A 17,875-nucleotide genomic window follows, 5' to 3' on the forward strand; every position below is an offset into this window, starting at 1 on the left:
TCCAACTCCGGTGCAGCCACAATGCAACCTTGTGCTAAGGGAACACATGTTCCCATACCTTGAGAAGGTCCCAGTGACTGCCCCTCCACCACTTGATGCAGCGCACACCTCAATGGCACAACTACACCAGCACTGGAAAATTGGATAGGAGTGGGCCCTAAAGACACAATCCTAACCAAGTTTCCAGCACTGACATAGCTGTGCCGATGTGGTGTCCCCTGCATCCTGCAGCGGGGAGACAGTCAAGGGGGCTTCCTCAAGGTAAGGGCATGTTTTTTACCTTACCTTGGGACTGCATTGCGGCTTGGTCGGTGCTGGAAAGTTGCTTAGGATTGTGCCCTAAGGGGGGATCTCTTTGAGACACATAAAACGATGCATGGGATGGAGATATTTTTCTTCCTCTTTCACATTGCTGGAACTTCAGGGGTTGCCCCATGAAGTTGCCTGTCAGGAGAAACAAAAGGAAGTCCTCCTCCATGTAATACATAATTGGAACTCACTGCCACCTGATGTGGTGATGACTCTAGCTTGGGTGGCTTTCAAAGGGGGATTGGACCAATCTGTGGTAGAGAACAAGGTGTCTGGAAGTGGCTGCTTTCCAAGCTTGAGGCAGGGTGCCATTGAATCTCTGTTCTTGGGGAGCTCTTGCCTTCATCTGCTGCTTTTGGGGTTCCCAGGAGCATCTTGGTGATCACTGTGTGGGGCAGATGCTAAGAACATAAGAACTTAAGAACATAAGAACAGCCCCACTGGATCAGGCCATAGGCGCATCTAGTCCAGCTTCCTGTATCTCAAAGCGGCCCACCAAATGCCCCAGGGAGCACACCAGATAACAAGAGACCTGCATCCTGGTGCCCTCCCTTGCATCTGGCATTCTGACATAGCCCATTTCTAAAATCAGGAGGTTGCACATACACATTATGGCTTGTAACCCGAAATGGATTTTTCCTCCAGAAACTTGTCCAATCCCCTTTTAAAGGTGTCCAGGCCAGATGCCATCACCACATCCTATGGCAAGGAGTTCCTGGTTTGCCAGGCTGCTAGTTTGGTCTATTAAGGCTTTCCTTCTAATCCACACCTATATTTCCATGTCTGTGCTGAGCACTAGCTGATTTGAAATATGTATGCTGATATGATACTCATAGGGGCACAGAGCTGCTGCCTCTCCCAGGGGAAGGGGAAGACAAACCTTCCAATATAGCAGTTAGAGCCATCTGGGTGGCAAGCCAGGAGTCCTTCATATTGATGGATTGGAGCAAGGGCACTCTGACTGGAGAGGCCCTGAGAGGTTTTCCACCATTCTTTCTCAGCTAGTACTCACAAGGACTTGTAGATTTCTACTACCCTTTCTCCATTCATGCAAATTATGGGGCGTGGACCATTGAGGTCCACAGAGGCTTTTCTGCTCATCCCATGGATCAGCCACACTCACAAGCATAGACCCCTCGCTTTTCCACTGCAGGCTGGTTTGAACTGTACCCCCCCCCCATGTTGAATCCTTATATCACCTGCAGCCTTTGTGTGTCAACTCAAAAAATAAGTCCCGTTGAGTTTAATAGGGTTTACTCTCAGGTAAGCACGTATAGGGTTACAGCCCTGGTCTCCCACAGTCTGCATTGGCATCTTTATCCAAAATGAGGGGTATAGCTCACTTGACAGAGCACATGACCTGGCATGCAAAATGTCTTCAGTTCAATCTCCTAGTTAGTCCTCATGAAGACCTGGGGACAGCTGCCTCCAGACAGTGTTGACGGCACTGGGTTAGGAAGTAACCATGGTTGGCAACCTTCCATCTTGGAAGAAGACTATGGTATAAGCCTACAGCACCTGGTATTCCCAGGCGGTCTCCCATCCAAGTACTAACCAGGCCTGGCCCTGCTTAGCTTCCGAGATCAGACGAGATCGGGCATGTGCAGGGTAACAGTTGCTGCTAAGGGCGCAATCCTATCCTGCGCTGGAACAGGCAAGCCAGGAGGCTTGTGCTGTATCCAGCACAAAATAGTGGCCATTAGCAGCTCTGCCAGAGGCAAGGGGAAACATTTCCCCTTACCTCCGGGTAAAGTTCGCTGGCCCCAATGGGTCTCCTTGGACTTGCGCCACCTCTTGGAATGGCACATGTCTGAGGAGAGTGAAGTGGCTTGAAGCTGCTCTGTTCTACCCGGGAACGGGGGTTGGGATCTGGCAGTTAGCCCTGCCTCCCACTCCCTGCCCACCTGCCCCCGAAGTTGCCCACCGCCCGCCCTCCCTCCTCCCACCCAGGAACTCCTCCTCCCCCCCTCCCCCGCTTACCTTTCTTCATTGCATTGGCTCAAGCGGGCCAACGCAGCTTGCAAGGAGGAAGCCTGGCGAGGAGGAAGCCTTGGAGGCTCGCGTCGGTCTCCGCAGGCCAGCGTTTCTTTGATTGCCAGCCTGGCTTCCTCCTGAGGGACTTGCGCCAGCCCAAATGAGGGTCTGGATTGTGCCCTCAGGCTCTTACTCAGTAGAGGAAAGCTTCCTGTGTTGAAGGTATATCAGATTTTTATGCACACTCCAGCCACTGCTGACCCAATCATAAGGTCAGTTGAGAAGCTTGCCTCAGACAGCAGGTTGGCAGCTCTGTCCATTCACTCGCCTCTACTGCTCCACCTTCTCCTCCTCAGTCCCTGGATAGGAAAAGAAAGAAGTCTCAGATGGTTTAGCTCACCAGTCTCTTCCCCTCTTCCTTTTCCAGTCTGTACTGGGAGGGGCAAAGCCTGGCGTGTCACCATGTAAAGGGGAGTAGCATTTGGCATACTGTCTCCAGCAACTGGAGATCTTGGACCAACTTTGGTTTCAGCAAAGGTCACATTGATGCCCCAATGAACCCACTGTGCACCTCAGACTTGTAGCTTCGTAAAAGATCACCTGCCCCTAATTTTGGAAAGGTGAACCAAGCGGAAAGTCTGACGATAAATTTTGAATAGGGGCTCAGGGATGAGACTCTCACAGCCCAATCCTATCCGCACTTTCCTGGGAGTCAGCCCCATTGACACTAATGGGACTTACTTCTGAGTAGACATGCATAGGATTGGGCTCTCAGTCAGCACCCTCCAAACATGGATGGGTCAGGTGAGACTCTGTGCCCTTTTGCCTCCCTCGCAGAGAGCTGGAAGGGGCTTAAACAGACAAAGGCTTCCAGGAGGAGCCTTGGTCAGGTTTGCTAATCTATTCATGGTTAGATTTAATATGAAGTGGAATCCTTTGTTGGTTTCTGTACAAGTAGTTAAAACTCCTGCCTTGACAAATGAGATGTGACCTTGAAGCAAATTTGTCTATTATCTCGAAGTCATGCCAGCAGATATTAAAAATGGACTTCATTTATTTTACGAGGACTTGGGGCATGTCAAGCTGCTCATAATTAGTAATAAACTTATCTTTGCTTGACTACTTTTTACACTGTTTGTATTTTTTTTTTATTGATCTCGTCATGCTTGTGTAGCGAACATCCTCCGCTAGCAACGGTGGGGTCATTTATAACAAAATCAGCCGTCATCCAACTTGGGCTAGAGATGGGGGATGTCCTTTCAGCGTAATGCATGTACCATTTGCCAGCTTGATAACCTTTAATCACAGCTGCCAGTCAGCTTAAAGTTTCTGGCTCCAAAATCGCCGCTGCAGCTGGCAAAGGAAGCGGAGGAGTCCTTTGTGTTGGGTGCTTCAGGGTAAGCCACCGTGCTTCCATCTTCTGGCAGCCCTCATGTCTCTGTTGTAGCAATGAGGTACTTTTTAGGGGAGTAAATTGCGAGGCTGAAACAAATAAGCAGGATAATTGATGAATTATTAGGGCCCCGTTGTTTCTGCTACATAATTTTGGGGGCAATCCCATCCACGCTTACTTAGGGGTAAGCCCTCCTGATCTCAAGGGCTTTTGAGTAGTTATAAGATTGCACTGTGTTTATTTTTGCAAATATTATTTTAAATTACCTTTCACGAAGACCTCAAAAAGATTTAAATCCACAAGTTAACTAAATCAATAATGAAACCCACCTTTCGGCAAAATAGATAAGTGACAATAAAGCCGGTAGCACAAGACTCATAAAACAGTGTCACTTGACAGATCCTCCCTCCACTCACAGATTGAAGACCTGTCAAAATAAATAATTTCTAAACTTTCTTAAAGCCCAAGAGGGGACGTCATGAAACTCCTGTAGTAGGAAGGTACAGTACCACAGGGAGGAGGCCATGTCCTGCATGCTCATCAACAATGCTTTAACCAAAGCTTCTAGAAGACCTCAGTGGTTGGACATAATCACATGGCAATATGCAGTCCCTTGGTACTCACCAAGGAACCGAACTGTATAGGGCTTTAACAGTCTATTGGATCATTGAATTGGATCATTGGCCCCCAAATTCCTGATCTCAAAACCTTTGTTCACTGTCCCCAAATCCGAAACAACTGCTTTGCCAAATCAAACCAGGATGAGGTCTATCTAGTTAAACCAATGACTTGGTGGAAAATGTGTGGTGGAGAAGAACGCGGTGGGCTAGAATGGTCAATGCTCTAGCCCACTGCTCTTTCTCCACAATTTCTTTTCGGCTTTGTGGCCTTCTTCCTTTTCTAATCCAGGGAGCAGGAGGAGGAGGAGGTCAGCAGATGGGAGCAGGTGATGACTGGAGTCTGCCTTGGAGGCCACATGGCAGTAACCACATGGCCACATGGCAGTAACGAGTGCAACGTTAGTGAAGAGCAACCCAATCCTGAGCTGCCTGGCATGCGGGGCTGCAGTGGAGCCAAAAATGTCTGCCACTGCATCCAGCGCGCCCCAGGCAGCAGCCGCTGCCGCCGCCTCCTTGGGAGAAGGGGACTTTCGACCCCTTCCCCCAGGTAAGGTGAGTAGCTTCACATTGGAGTAGCTTCACATTGGGTCTACAGCGACTCAAGGGTCGGCGTAGAATGAAGAACCTCCGTGTTGGTGGGCGACCCGACACGGGCTCAGGGTCCGGTGGAGCAAAGCTCCACCAGTTCCACGCCCTCCTGCCCTGCTCCCTCCCCTGGCATGCCATCTCCCTGCCCTCTCCCCACCCTCCCTCCACCTTCTCCCACCCCGGGATTGCCTCCTCCCTGACTCCCCCCACACCCCCACCTATTTCTCTGCTGCCTGGTGGTTTGCGCGACCGCCAAGCAGCAGAGCTCTGGTGCTCTGCCGGTGGTAGCCCAGTGCAGGCCAGCGCTGAGCTTGTACTGGCACTCCACCGGTGCTGAGGGCTGCAAACATGCCTTATGGCACGTCTGCGACAGTGTGCACTGGCAGTGAGCTGCCACGCATTGCAAAGGATTGGGTCCTAAGTAGCTAAATTTGAGTGTTACAAAGGAGTAACTGAGCAAGTGAAGGTTTTAGTAGCAAAAAATCTGGGAGTAACAAAAAGAAAAAATATGAAACAAAACCCCCCTTGTCCCCCTGTTGAATAATCCGCAGCTGGCCGCAAGGTGAATGGGGTGGGTCTCTGCCCTTCATCGGGGGCCTGAGGTGAGGTGCTGGTGCTCCGAACAAGGATGCTGAAGCACAGATGGCAAGTGCTTAGTCAACGTCCACTGTGATATTTCTATGTCTTCATCTCTGCTGTAATTCATCTCTGTTTGCAATCTGGGCACGGGTGGGTTATATATATTTTTTTCCTTTGCAAAAGGAAGTTTACTGCTGCAAGTAATAGGGTCATTTTCCCGGGGCCATAAATCTGACAGTCGTTTGCTGAGGCTTTGGGATCGGAAGAGCAGAGGCCATTGTTAATGGGCTTGTGCCACTGAAAAATGCAGAATCCCTTTTCAATGCATGAGTTTGGTTGCAGGAAAAGATTTCACCTCCGAGCTTCACGCTGATTGCAAAGCGGAGGGGTGGGGATACGGATGGCGCCTGGTGTTCGTCCATCTTCCAGGCTCCTCTTCACCGTTTTCTTTACTGAGGGCTCTGGAAATAGACCTGTAGATGCAACCATTAACTGGTCTTCCAGCTGTAATCGAGGGAAGCAAATTGGTTTTCCTTCTTTCTCTTAGCTTCTCATTCTCATTTCATACAGACGATTACAACTCAAAGGTGACTCTTTTTTTTCCTTGGAAAGTCTCAGGAGTGTGGGTTGTTTCTCGGCCATTAACAAAAGGAGTAGAAGAAGTAGTCAAATGGAGGTTGAAACGAATTGTCCAGCCTGGTGAGTGGGATTTGGGAGGCTGGTGACACCGGAGAAACACAGAGAGGAGGAGATCAATTCTTGGGTCTTGTAAAATTCCTCTGAGCAGAGAGTGCAGGCAGAGGGAGAAACTGTGCCGTCCATTGGCCTTTGGGGCTGGGGGTGAGGGCTGTGCCATCCTGCAGTACTGTCCCTGTTGGTGGAGGCTCAGTCACCTGGGCTTAGGTGTGCTCCACTCCACGCTGCTGTGTGTCACATTTGGCTCAAGAGGGATGACTCATAACAACTGTTTACTTATTATTTGGATGAGGGCTGTCTTTGACAAGGCCTGCTACAGAGAACTGAGCCTTCTCCCACCTGTGTTTCTTGTCCCTTTTACCCTCACAACAGCTCTGCAAGCTAGGTTGGTCTGTAAGGTGGCAGCTGTCCAAAGGTCATGCATCAAGGACCAGTCAGAGCACTTGTTGCAGCGGCTCCTTCCTCTCCCACGAAGCAGAAGAAAGATGATAAATGTCAGTGTATTGGTCATTGGGAAAAGGAGCTGCAAATATAACGCCTCCTACAGCCCGAAGTTTTGTTCCATGGACCCATTAAATGCAACAGACTCAATTAGTACAAACGTGCATTGATTAGCAGATTTACAGCTTGAACTAAAAATCAAAATTAAATAGAACGATAGCAATTCATACAAAGATGTTAGCTAAGCATAACTGGTTCTTGCTCATTTTGTTTACTTGTGGCTCTTAAACCAGCTTTGGCAGTGTGCAGAGCATGGTTGTGCCTGCTGTGAGCTTTTCTCCCAGCCATTCTCAGTGTTCAAAGCCAGTGTGGTGTGGTGGTTTAGTGGGCTGGATTGCAGAGGCCCACATTCAGCCTAGGTGTGCTCTAGGAGACCAGGGTCAATCATCTCTTAGCCTTGCCTCATTTTTGTGGTTATGATGATAAAACACATGAAGAGAAGAGGGAATGAAAGGGGTGGGATAACACACATTGCTGTAACTGTGCTTGCCTCTCATGACCTTGAAGGTTGGCCTGTGCTGTTATCACCCCTCCCCCCCGTTTTGTTCCTGGGAGTGAGGAATTACACAGCACCATGTTCTTTAGGTGCTTAAGAAGTAACAGATTTCATATTACAATGACTAGCCAGTGGCCACCTAGAGTCTAGAGAGCCTGGAACTGAGGGCATGATGCCAGTTCCTTTGCATTCTTTGGAAGCTCCTTCTTAAGTGTAGGGGCAGCTACAGTGGCAAACTCTCCCCAAGATCAGCAGGTGTGGGACGTGCCTTCCAACAGGCTTCCAGGCAGATTCCACATTGGGAGGATGTTGTCGGCACTTTTTCCTTCCCTTCTCCTGGTTGCACCTGTAGGAGACCTTGAGCTATAAAATCATATTTCATCATCTGCATAGAGCCAGACAATTGATGTAACATTAATGTCGAAGAGGTTGTTAATAAATAATGAATCGCAGAACGAGCCAAGGGCTGACCTTTTGGAGAACACCATCTGTCACCTGAAGTTTTGCTTGATCTTTAGCTCTAACACCGAGTTCCAGGGGTGGTGATATTATTTCTCTTTTGTTCCCCTCCAGGATATTGTCCCTTTTGGCCTTGTCTATGCCTTTGCTCCAACTCACGACAACTGTGATGTGGCCTTCTGTGTGTGACACTCATCCACCAATTTGTTGCCGAAATGCAGAATAAGAATGGCTTCATTATGATAGAGTAGGGGTGTTAATTGCAAAGGCAAGGCTCTAGCTCTCATCATTCCAATGGGGGTGTGCTGTGTGTTTTGAACTGTTCTCTGTCTGTTTTAGGACCCTGAAGACGAGAACAGTTTCCCTTCTACCAGCAGCCGGATGGAGAGGCACTCAAGAGTGGGTTACCTCTTCCTGGAGAGGAAGAGAAGGAAAATTATTGTGATGTGCTGAAGCAGCCATTCTTTGCTCACTCTGCCAGTTGCTGCTCTTGTTTACCTGTAAAAAGAAAGCAGCCATAGCCAGAGAAAGCAAGGAACTGCTATCTCAAGGACAAAGCAAACTGGCTCTTTGCTCTTCCATGCCCCCTCCAGGATAGGAGGAGAAGGAAGTTCCTCCTGTATCTTCCATCTGCTTGTTTTAGCAACTGATGTGGTAAGAAGTCTGCTCTAGTCCTTGGAATTCTGAAACAGACCAAAGGGTAATCCAGCTCATGTGAGTCAACCTCAAGTGAATCCTGATGCCACATCCCAGATTTAGCAGGATGGAATAACCCAAAACTCTGGTCGCACCTCCTCCCTATTCTGTGCCAAATCAGAGCACTACAAGAGATAAAAAGAGGGTTCCCCAAAGCTTTTTTTTTTCCCCCCTGGGAGTGTGAGGTCCAAAAATAAGAGTAGGATCCTGTGGCAATAGGTGCAAAAAGACACATGTACAGCCAAGCAAAAGTTTTGATGTTTGCAGTATGTAAAATCCTCCCACTCGCAGTTACATCAATATATTGAAGGATATTCCAATTGTCTCTTGTGAATTCTTGTTGTGGTGGTGGTGGTGGTGGTGTGTGTGTGATACCAAAGCTAGTGGGGAGTTTTAAAAACATTTAAAAAAACTTAGTTTCCTTAGAATAATTTTTTTTCTTATTTTTTTCTTAATTCTTGTCTTAAATGATATCACAGCAAAGATTTTTTCTTTTTTTTTCCTCCTCTGGAGGAAAAAGGTTGTATTGATTTAAAACAAAGTGCCATTTTTAGTGATGAAATTAGCCCCCTACATCTGACCAGCTTGGCTGCTGATTGGCTGAGCTTTTATCCTCACCAAGACCTTCTCCCTGCAGTAAAAGCAAACTTCAGTTAGATAGATGTAAGAAAACGGATAGACGTGGAATATTATGCAGGTGTTTCCGCTTCCACCTGTATCAGTGCACCCTTGGATATCAAGCCAGGCATTGGAAACCAAGGCAACAAATTCTGAGGATGGAGTGGATTCTCAAGAAGGGAATTGCATTGACATACAAGTGTGAGAGAAATCTGAAAGAGAATCAAGAGGAGAGATGGAAGTTTCACATTATCTTACAAGTTCAGAGGCACTAAGTCTGCATCTCCAAATTGCCCCAGTTTTACTTATTGCCTCCCTGGATAGAGTGGTTCTGTCTCTTGGAAACATTTCCGAGTCTGAAAAAAATTAAAATAAAATTAAAAATTACAATAGAATACAGTAATATAAAAGCAATAACCCTTTGCATCTATTTAAAAAGCATCTTAAAAGCATTTAAAAGCATCTATTTACAAAAAACAAAATAACCCCTAGGCAAATGGAAAACACAAAAATCAGCAGCATAAATACCAATAAAGTTCAGTCATTCCTCCAATATAACTCATGTAGGATTTTGCATACTGTAATGTAGATTTCATTGCTGGTTTTATAGTGCAATCCTATAAGCCTATCCAGAAGTAAGTACCATTCTGTTCAGTGGGGCTTACTTCCAGATAAGTGTGTATAGGATTGCAGCCATGGGAGAAGGGGACTTTCGTCCACAAAGGGGCTAGTTGATTCACTGCCAACCAAAAGGTTGGCAATGAGGTAAGAGCCTTCATGTCAGGCTCTGCGCACTAGTCCCGCCTCCCTCTCTCCCCGCTGCCTTCCCCGGCACACCTTCCCCCGCCCCCTCCTGCCTCCCCATCATGTCTCCTACCCGCCCTCTCCCTGCCCTCCGCCCGCCTCCCCCCTCCCCGCAACACCTCCTCACTCCCGCCTCCGCTTTCCTATTCACTGCTCGGTGGTCCGTGCAACCGCCGAGCGGCAGAGGCCAGGTGTCTGCCTGGCGCCCGGTGCTAAGCTGGCATATCGAGCTCAGGATTGGGTTCTTAGACTACACAGTGGTACTTACTTTTGTGTGCAGACATCCACAGGATTCTACTGTAAGAAGTATGAGTTTGTCCCTAGGGACTTGTAAGTGCTAGCCTCAAAACAACCTGGCATGCCCAGAATTTGAAGGTATTCAGCTACCTTATATGAAGTCAGCACCTTGGTCCATCTGGCTCAGTACTGCCTTACTCTTGACTGGCAGTGTCTCTCCTGGGTTTTAGGCAGAGAAGGGCTTTCCCAACCCTATGTGAAGATGCTGCTGGGGACTGAACCCAGGAATTCCTACATAAGAAAATAAGAAGAGCCCCGCTGGATCAGGCCATAGGCCCATCTAGTCCAGCTTCCTGTATCTCACGGTGGCCCACCAGATGCCTCAGGAAGCACACAAGACAACAAGAGATCTGCATCCTGGTGCCCTCCCTTGCATCTGGCATTCTGACATAGCCCATACATGGAAAGCAGGGGCTTGCCTCAGGATGCTGTGATGGCCTACATACCTTTGAAGGGGGAGTGAACAGGTTAAGGGAGGAAAAGGTTAAAAGTCACAAGCCTTGATGACTGTATGCAGAGTTTTAATGGTAGCCTATGTCTGAATGATGGGTGCAAGAGAGTGGCAACTCGATGCAGGGATCTTCTTATCTCATGTGCTCTTAGAGACATCTTGTGGGCCACTGTGAGATACAGGAAGTTTGACTGAATGGGCCCTTGGCCTCATCCAACAGGGCTCTTCTTATAACTCTACAACTGAGTTATGGTCTTTCTCCAACTGCTGCTCATTCATTCTGGATGATGTCTGGATCATCCATTCTGGAAGATATGACATTCTGGATGTCATATCAAGCGCACTTATCTTAGGGAAGCTGGCTCCCTTGGAAACAGAATGACCGGCAAGGACTTGTATGTTCAACTGGTGATACTGCCAAACTTTGAGAATTACCCTCTTGAAATACAAATATTCTCAGCTCTGAATGCTTGGATTGTATTGTGATTCCGACTAGCATGCCTTGATGTTCCAACTCCTTTTGTCAGTAAAAGCAGGATGTATCATGAACCAATGTGCCATTTTTGTATCTGCCTGATTGGCATTCATCACAATGGATATCCAAGTACTGTAGCCTTTGTTGGTGCTTGTTCAGAAGTTAATGACCTCCTTAACCCCTTTCTTTCTGAAACTTTCCTCTTTCTGAAATTGACTGCAATTTTGAATTTGGAATGTGTGCATAGATCAATCCCCTGCTCTTGAGCAAGCAGTCAGCTTGGGAAATGTTGTCTGCTGCCTGTGTTTGTGAAGGGCAAGAGAGGTGGGTCTCTAATTACAGTTCATTCCACCTCTCATTCCAGTTTAAACCAAGGCATCTGGAGGTCGCCAAGGCGAGAGCCTTATGTGTTCCATGGCCACTGCCTTCTGGCAAGCAAGGTGAGCAGGCAGGAGTGAAGAAGAGCCTTTTAGCTTTGGTCAGGAAAAGTTGCTGCCTTCCTTGCAACTTTAAAATGTTGGGCTTTTTTAAGCATTCAGAGGCACTTGCAACATGCATCCCAATTACGATTGGAGGCGAGAGGGTTTGTTTGTTGCTACAACAAATAGTATGTTGCCTGTGTTGCCCAGCTCTTCCATTGAAAAGACTGTGAGCATTCAAACCTGGGAAGTTTTCCAGTAGGGGAAAAGCCCATCTGGTGCTGGGTCACACTAGGAGTAGGAAAGGGTTTCTGGATGTAGAGATTGGACACCCGAACACAGGGCTCTCCAGACTCTGGCTGGTGGGCCAGATCGAATCCCTCCCTCATGTGAACGGCATTTACTGTTCTGTGGGGAGCTGCTTTTCTTGGCCACCGATCTCCCCAAAACTGCACTCTGGCCAGCTACTCCTGGGTTCTGTGACCCCAGAACTCACTGCATCCAGATTTCCGTGCAGACATGGCTGGCCGGGGCGCAGTTCAGGGGAGATCAGCGGCCAAGAACAGTGACTCCCTGGCGGAATCGTTTGCATCGTTTGTGCCAAGGAAGCCTTATCAGGCATGCAGTGATCTCCAATTTGGAGACCACCTCCCTAACCCTCCCTGTTTAAGCATGGGAGATGATGCTTATGCTATGAATTCTTTGGAAAATGATGCAGGTATCCCCTCCAAGAGCCCCTTCTCTGTTTCCTGCATTTCTGTATCTGTCACCTTGTCTTCCAGTGCTTCACCTGAAACCCAAGAGGGTTCCCACCGGAGGTGGAAGCAGGCACGCTGCTACCACGTTAACCCTCTTGCAGTTTTGTCAGATAGATATTTACATATCAGCGTTGGTAATGGGCTGCATCCTCAGTTCAGAGCTCTGATCGTCCCTATCCATAGCTCCATCTCGACCCCAGCTGCGCATCGGCCCTCTTTCAATTTATGCAAAATGTAACCTTTGCCAGCCTCTCTCTTCCCTGCCCCCATCACTCCTGTCCTCCCTCGGCAATCTTTCCCTCTTTAAGGGAGGAAAAAGTGCTGACAGGGGCTTTCTCCTGTGTCATTTTGGAAGCTGTCAACAAATTCTATAGAGAGGTGACCTCCATTATGAGAAAGAAACCAGCCCGCTCTTGGCCAGCACCCAAGCTCCACACCGTAGCTCTCCTTTGAGTGGCAAGGTGACATTGTTTGTCATATCAGCATTCATGACCAGCTCCCCGTTCCTCGGAGAGTAATTATTTCTTTCTGAAAGAAAGGTCCAATTTGCTGTAAAGAGCAGAGCCCCAGGTGAGAGGAAAAAGAGCCTGCCCGTGAGCTCCCTTGATACATAAAGAGGCAAAAAACCAACTTGGCATCACCCGGTAATTCTGGTGGACTCGTTATGTTCCTCATAACTCTCCTCCTGCTGGATCCCGTTAGAGCATCTGGAAACAACGTCCGCTCCGTGCGCAGGCTGCTGGGCAAAGGTCTTTGGCTTGTAGATTTCAGTGGACATTCTGTGTCCTTCCCCCCCCCAAAAAAAAGAATGTGCAGGCCTTGTGCAGACCCCCTGGATGCACCATCTGTGTGAGGATCAGCACATTGCCAACCCAGCAGTGCTGGTTGCCCAATCTTGAAACGCATCTTGTAAAGCTAACAAACTCGCAACCCAAGTGATCAGGGCGTGGATACCTTTCCTGCACAGAGGGATGACTTGGGGTGTTTCAGTTTAGAAAACAAAGAAGTTGGATACCTGTTTATAAATATATTCAGGGAGTGGTGGTGATTCCCCCCCCCCTTCTCATAGTACTACAGTTTTGATGCTACATAATATTCCAGTCCATTTGCACAAATGAGGAGCAGCTCCAGGATGGGCAGAAAAAAGTTCTCTGCTGGATGGATGTTTTGACTATGCATGGCATTGGCTGCAAAAAGATGTGTTGCTGGCCACGCATTTGAATGGCTCTACAGAAGGGTTAGCTGTTGGCCAAGATGGCTATGTAGAGCCTCTGTTTTCAGGAGCAGTATGCTTCAGCATGCAGGTTATTGTGGAGTAACGCTACTTGTCAACTTCCACAGGCTTTTGGTCTGATCAATTGGGGTGCTGCTTGCAGTCTTAGAACTTAATTGTTAAGAAACTCTGAGACAGGAGGTGCTCTTGCTTTACTTTCGAAAAACACCCAGGGCTGACTAGCCCACCCCAGACCTTCCAGCCTTCCACAGCTCTGCAATCTGCTTCTGAACGGCAAGGGAGCTGGGACTTCTGCAGGTGCCCCACTTCCTTTAGCAGAGGGGTGTGAGTGTTCACAGAACACAGTATCGCCAAAGCTGTATGCTGGAGAGGAAGGTGAGTGCAAGCTTATCAATATGCTGTAGGACACAATTCATCCTTCACCGTATCCCAAAACGTGTGGACGGAATAGAGTCCTTGGCTCTTCCTCAAGTCAGTATAACACCTTGGAACTTCTTCTGCCTCATACATTTTGTCAGCAGCTCCGTCCGTGCAGTTCAGGGTGGAAGCCAACAGGTGAAAGCATTGGCCTTGCTCTTCTGCAAGTTCTGTGCTTTGGGAAATGTTCTTGGCACACACACACCCCTCAAAAAATTGCCCCACTGCTGCTGTTGTTGGCAAACCCCTGGCATCTCCCCTCTCTTTATCGCCCTTTCTGAGCCCATTGTTGTTTCTGTGTTATATCCAGCACCCACCAGGCCACTAGCTGTGTACACATGTGTACATTTTGGCTGCTGTGATTATCCATGTTATGCAGATTCTGTTGCAGGTACCCTGTATCTCCTGTCACAGAAATGCAGCCTGGGCATGCTGAAGTCTGGGGAGTGTTGCCAGTTACCAAATGCCCAAGCTGGTGTGCAGTAGTGGGCAGCTATAGAAAACGGATCCTTGGAGGAGTTCTCCATAGGCTAAATTTCTGATTGAAACAGAAATTTATGTTTGAAACAGGCATTCAGGTCCCTGTTGTGGTTTCAGGCTGGATCTCACCTGGTAAGCTGCCCAGCGCTGTCTGTTCTCAGTCCTCAGAAGCCCTTCCTTATAGCTTTCCATCCTGTGTTGTGTCTCTGCAGGTACAAGAGATAATCTGGGGCTGTGCAACGTCAGTCCCTGCGATTGGCAGGCAACGGGAGGGCTTCTGAATTGGGCAGGGTGTTGACAAGAGAGAAGCCTGACCTCCTTCCCTGGCCTTGTCAACAGAACTGACCATTGTTGCTTGCTGCCTCTCGCTCCCGGCTGTGGCCATCTTGGCTGCAGGTTCAGAGCTGAGCCACAGGCAGCCTTCATGTCAGGTTAGTACTAGGGACCAGAAGTCACAAGCCAGGGTTGGTAGCCAGGAGAACAGGAAAGGAGCTAGTGTGGGTCAATGTTGCCCAGGCAAACCCCCAATCTGCACAGGCTACGGTTGCTCTTTTTCCTTCCAGTAACAGGTGAATGGGCATGTCACCCTGAAAGTGTTCCCAGTTCCCCACATGGGGCCACATTTCTGAGATCCAGGGGTATCCACTCTCAAAGTGGGGGCAACCAGACAGTCTGCATTCTCCAGCATGGCTCTGGCAGTCCCTGGACTCTTCAACTCCCCCCTCCCCATTTTGGGCAACTCCAGTGATTGGTTTGATAGTGTAGCTTCCCAAGTGACGCAGTTTCCACATTCTCTCTTTAAGACCAAATCACAAGTTTATTTCATCTGCTGCATGTTGGGGGGGTGGATAAAACCCCGCAAAGGCAATTGACTTAAGCATGGCATAAATGCAGCTTGGCTATTATGGCGCATGCTAAATTTTAATGGCATTTAGAAAAAGTGTTTTGTGGGGTAGAAAATAGAAGCGAGCCTATCAAACATCCAGTGTGCTGTAAGCTTTATTGAGCAGAACACTTCCTCCCGCTACCATTCCAAGGCTTGAAACATAATAAGGTGCATTGGGACCCAAGGGGTTTAAATATGTGTTTTAAAAATTGCATATAAAGAAGCAGAGTAAGCGGATCCATTTCCAGGGAAGGTGGAATTCAAGTGGGGAGAGGGAGCTTTTAAATACTTCACGTTTCGCAAATAGTTATTTATTGACAAGTGTTGTTAAAATATTACCAAGTTAGGGAGAGGAACTTGATTGCCAGCTGGCTCTTATTCCTGCCATGTTCTTACATTGGCTCAGATGACTGAAAAACAACAAAATTTATTTTTTAACTAAATGCAGTAGGGAAATTTCCAGCTGCCGTCTCTTACAGCAGCTTCCGAAAAGTGTCTGCTGAAGGCATGCGTGGCTCCAAGCTTTCTCAAAGGAAACAAAGCCTAGTTTGCAGTTCTGGCCCAAAGAGACTCAGCAGTGGTTGGTGCTGGTTTAATTTTTGGTTTTAGATCATGTAGCTAGTGAAACATAGCTCTCTCTCTCCCTCTCCCTCTCCCTCTCCCTCTCCCTCTCTCTCTCTCTCTCTCTCTCTCTCTCTCTCTCTCTCTCTCTCTCTGTGTGAGAGAGAGAGACGCCTGTGGTCCCCCTAAGCCTCTTCTAAACTTTTTCTTGTGAACTACACACAGCTGAAAATTGAGGGGTCTCTGGCAGAAGTTGTCATCTACTGGGACTTCTGCAACCTCTGCTTCCACACAGGACACTGTCTCTGGGTGTGTCTGCACAACCATTACCCACAGCTTCCACCATCCAAAAGTAGAGCCTCCAAATTCTGATGAGGGCAAAAATGCAGCAGGTGAGAGTGCCTTTCCTCTTGAGAACTGAGGTGCCATGGAGAAGGAGAAGCCCTCCAGGGGACACACAAGGCCAAAGAGGACAGACATTCATTTCCTATCCACCCTCCCAGCTGCTTCCTGTCTCTACCTGATGGGCCACCTATGCCTGCATTCAGAGTCTTTGGGAGTCCTGGCTAAGACCAAGGACTGGATCCAGCATAATTACTATGCCTGGTTTCTTCTTGGAGGATTTCTTATTGCACTCGACCCCTGTGTTCCCCAGTGCCTAGCCCTGGCTGCACTGGAAGTTGCTCCAGAAACTTCAACTAAACTGAATTTCAATGGCCTTTTTCAAGAAAGCCCAAATAATTTCTCCAAGGCCAGCAAAATCCCTTGGGGGTGAGTCAATCTTCATCTCCTGAAACCTTCCCCAGACGTTTCCTGCTCAGGTGCAGGAATGTTGGAAGAAGCCAAAAGTGATGTAGTTTGAGGAGAGAATGTTCCCATGTGTTTTGTGGTGGTTTTTTTTTCCCTCCCCGTAACCCAAACTGTGTGGAACTACTGCTATTTTCCTTTTTCCTTTTACAAACAGGGCTATGCTAGCATTGCTTTCTGTATGGAAAGAGGTTCAGTGCACCTGTATTGAAATCCTTTATTTGAAGAAGACTTGAGGGCTGGGATATGTGTGCTGCTTTAGCCTGCATATGGGGGCGAGAGCTTTCCAAATCCAAGTTTTCCAAATCCAAATCAGAGTTCAGCCTTCATTCTTTGTGGCATGGCTCTCTCTCTCTCTCTCTCTCTCTCGCTCTCTCTCTCTCTCTCTCTCTCTCTCTCTCTCTCTCTGTTTTTTAATGCTGCATCTTTAATGGAGCCGAATTTTGCAACATAACTCATGGAGTTGTACAAATACCCCATCAACAGCGCAGCGGCTCATTTCATTGTCCTCAGTGCATGGAATCTTCATTATTTGCACTGTTGATAAAAGGCAGGGTTTCTTAGCAGATCTGCACTACTCCATTTAGCTGGGAACAGTGATGTATTCCCCCCTCTCTATTGGACATCCTCTGTTTCCTTGGGTAATAAAGAACTCTTACTCTCAAGAGCAGAAAATGGCTGCTTCTCCCCTTGCTGGAGAGAGAAGGAGAGAAGGCTTGGACAGTGACCCCAAGCAGCCATTTGGAGGGCAGGCCTCTGCTAAGGATGCATCCCAATTGCTCCTCACTTGAACTTTGCCCGCATTTTGGAAGTGTGAATTCCCTGCTCTTGTTGGCATTTTGGTTGGCAACCTTCAGTCTCGAAAGTCTATGGTATAAGCCTACAGCACCCGGTATTCCCAGGCGGTCTCCCATCCAAGTACTAACCAGGCCTGACCCTGCTTAGCTTCCAAGATCAGACGAGATTGGGCATGTGCAGGGTAACAGTTACCGGTTTTAAAAATATATCTTTTTTTCTTTGTTTCCTTGTGAACCAAAATATCTCTCAGTTCAGTCTTTCTTGAACTGTGCCACTTCGCACTGCAAGGTGAAGAGTCACATGCTTTGAAAATCCACACCACCAATTAGGAGGAGTCAAGCTGATATGCTAATGTTGTATGTGGGCAGTGTGGGTCTTGATTTTGCTTTTTGTGGAGAAGCAGCCCCACTTCCCCACAGCCATCTCTGGAGGGATATGCTGTGAGATCCCTTCAAACATGAGTGGCTCAGCGGATCTGTGGCTGAATGTGTATTCTTGCACATGAGGATAATAAGGTGTTCGCTATGTGCATCTTTTATAGCTATCTCACGCTAGTAGA

The 17,875-nt window shown here is 48.0% G+C and overlaps 1 protein-coding gene and 2 pseudogenes across 1 annotated transcript in view; 1 reads left to right on the forward strand and 2 right to left on the reverse strand.

Moving 5' to 3' along the window:
- The window catches only part of LOC136660346 (calmodulin-binding transcription activator 1-like), a 627,764-nt gene that overhangs the window by 296,231 nt on the left and 313,658 nt on the right, over window positions 1-17,875 (forward strand). The gene's annotated exons all lie outside the window — the stretch shown is intronic.
- On the reverse strand, window positions 1,816-1,935 carry LOC136660872 (5S ribosomal RNA; annotated as a pseudogene).
- LOC136660712 (5S ribosomal RNA) lies at window positions 17,396-17,512 on the reverse strand (annotated as a pseudogene).

This window comes from Tiliqua scincoides, chromosome 9, assembly GCF_035046505.1.
Source record: "Tiliqua scincoides isolate rTilSci1 chromosome 9, rTilSci1.hap2, whole genome shotgun sequence".
NCBI classification, from domain to species: Eukaryota; Metazoa; Chordata; class Lepidosauria; order Squamata; family Scincidae; genus Tiliqua; species Tiliqua scincoides.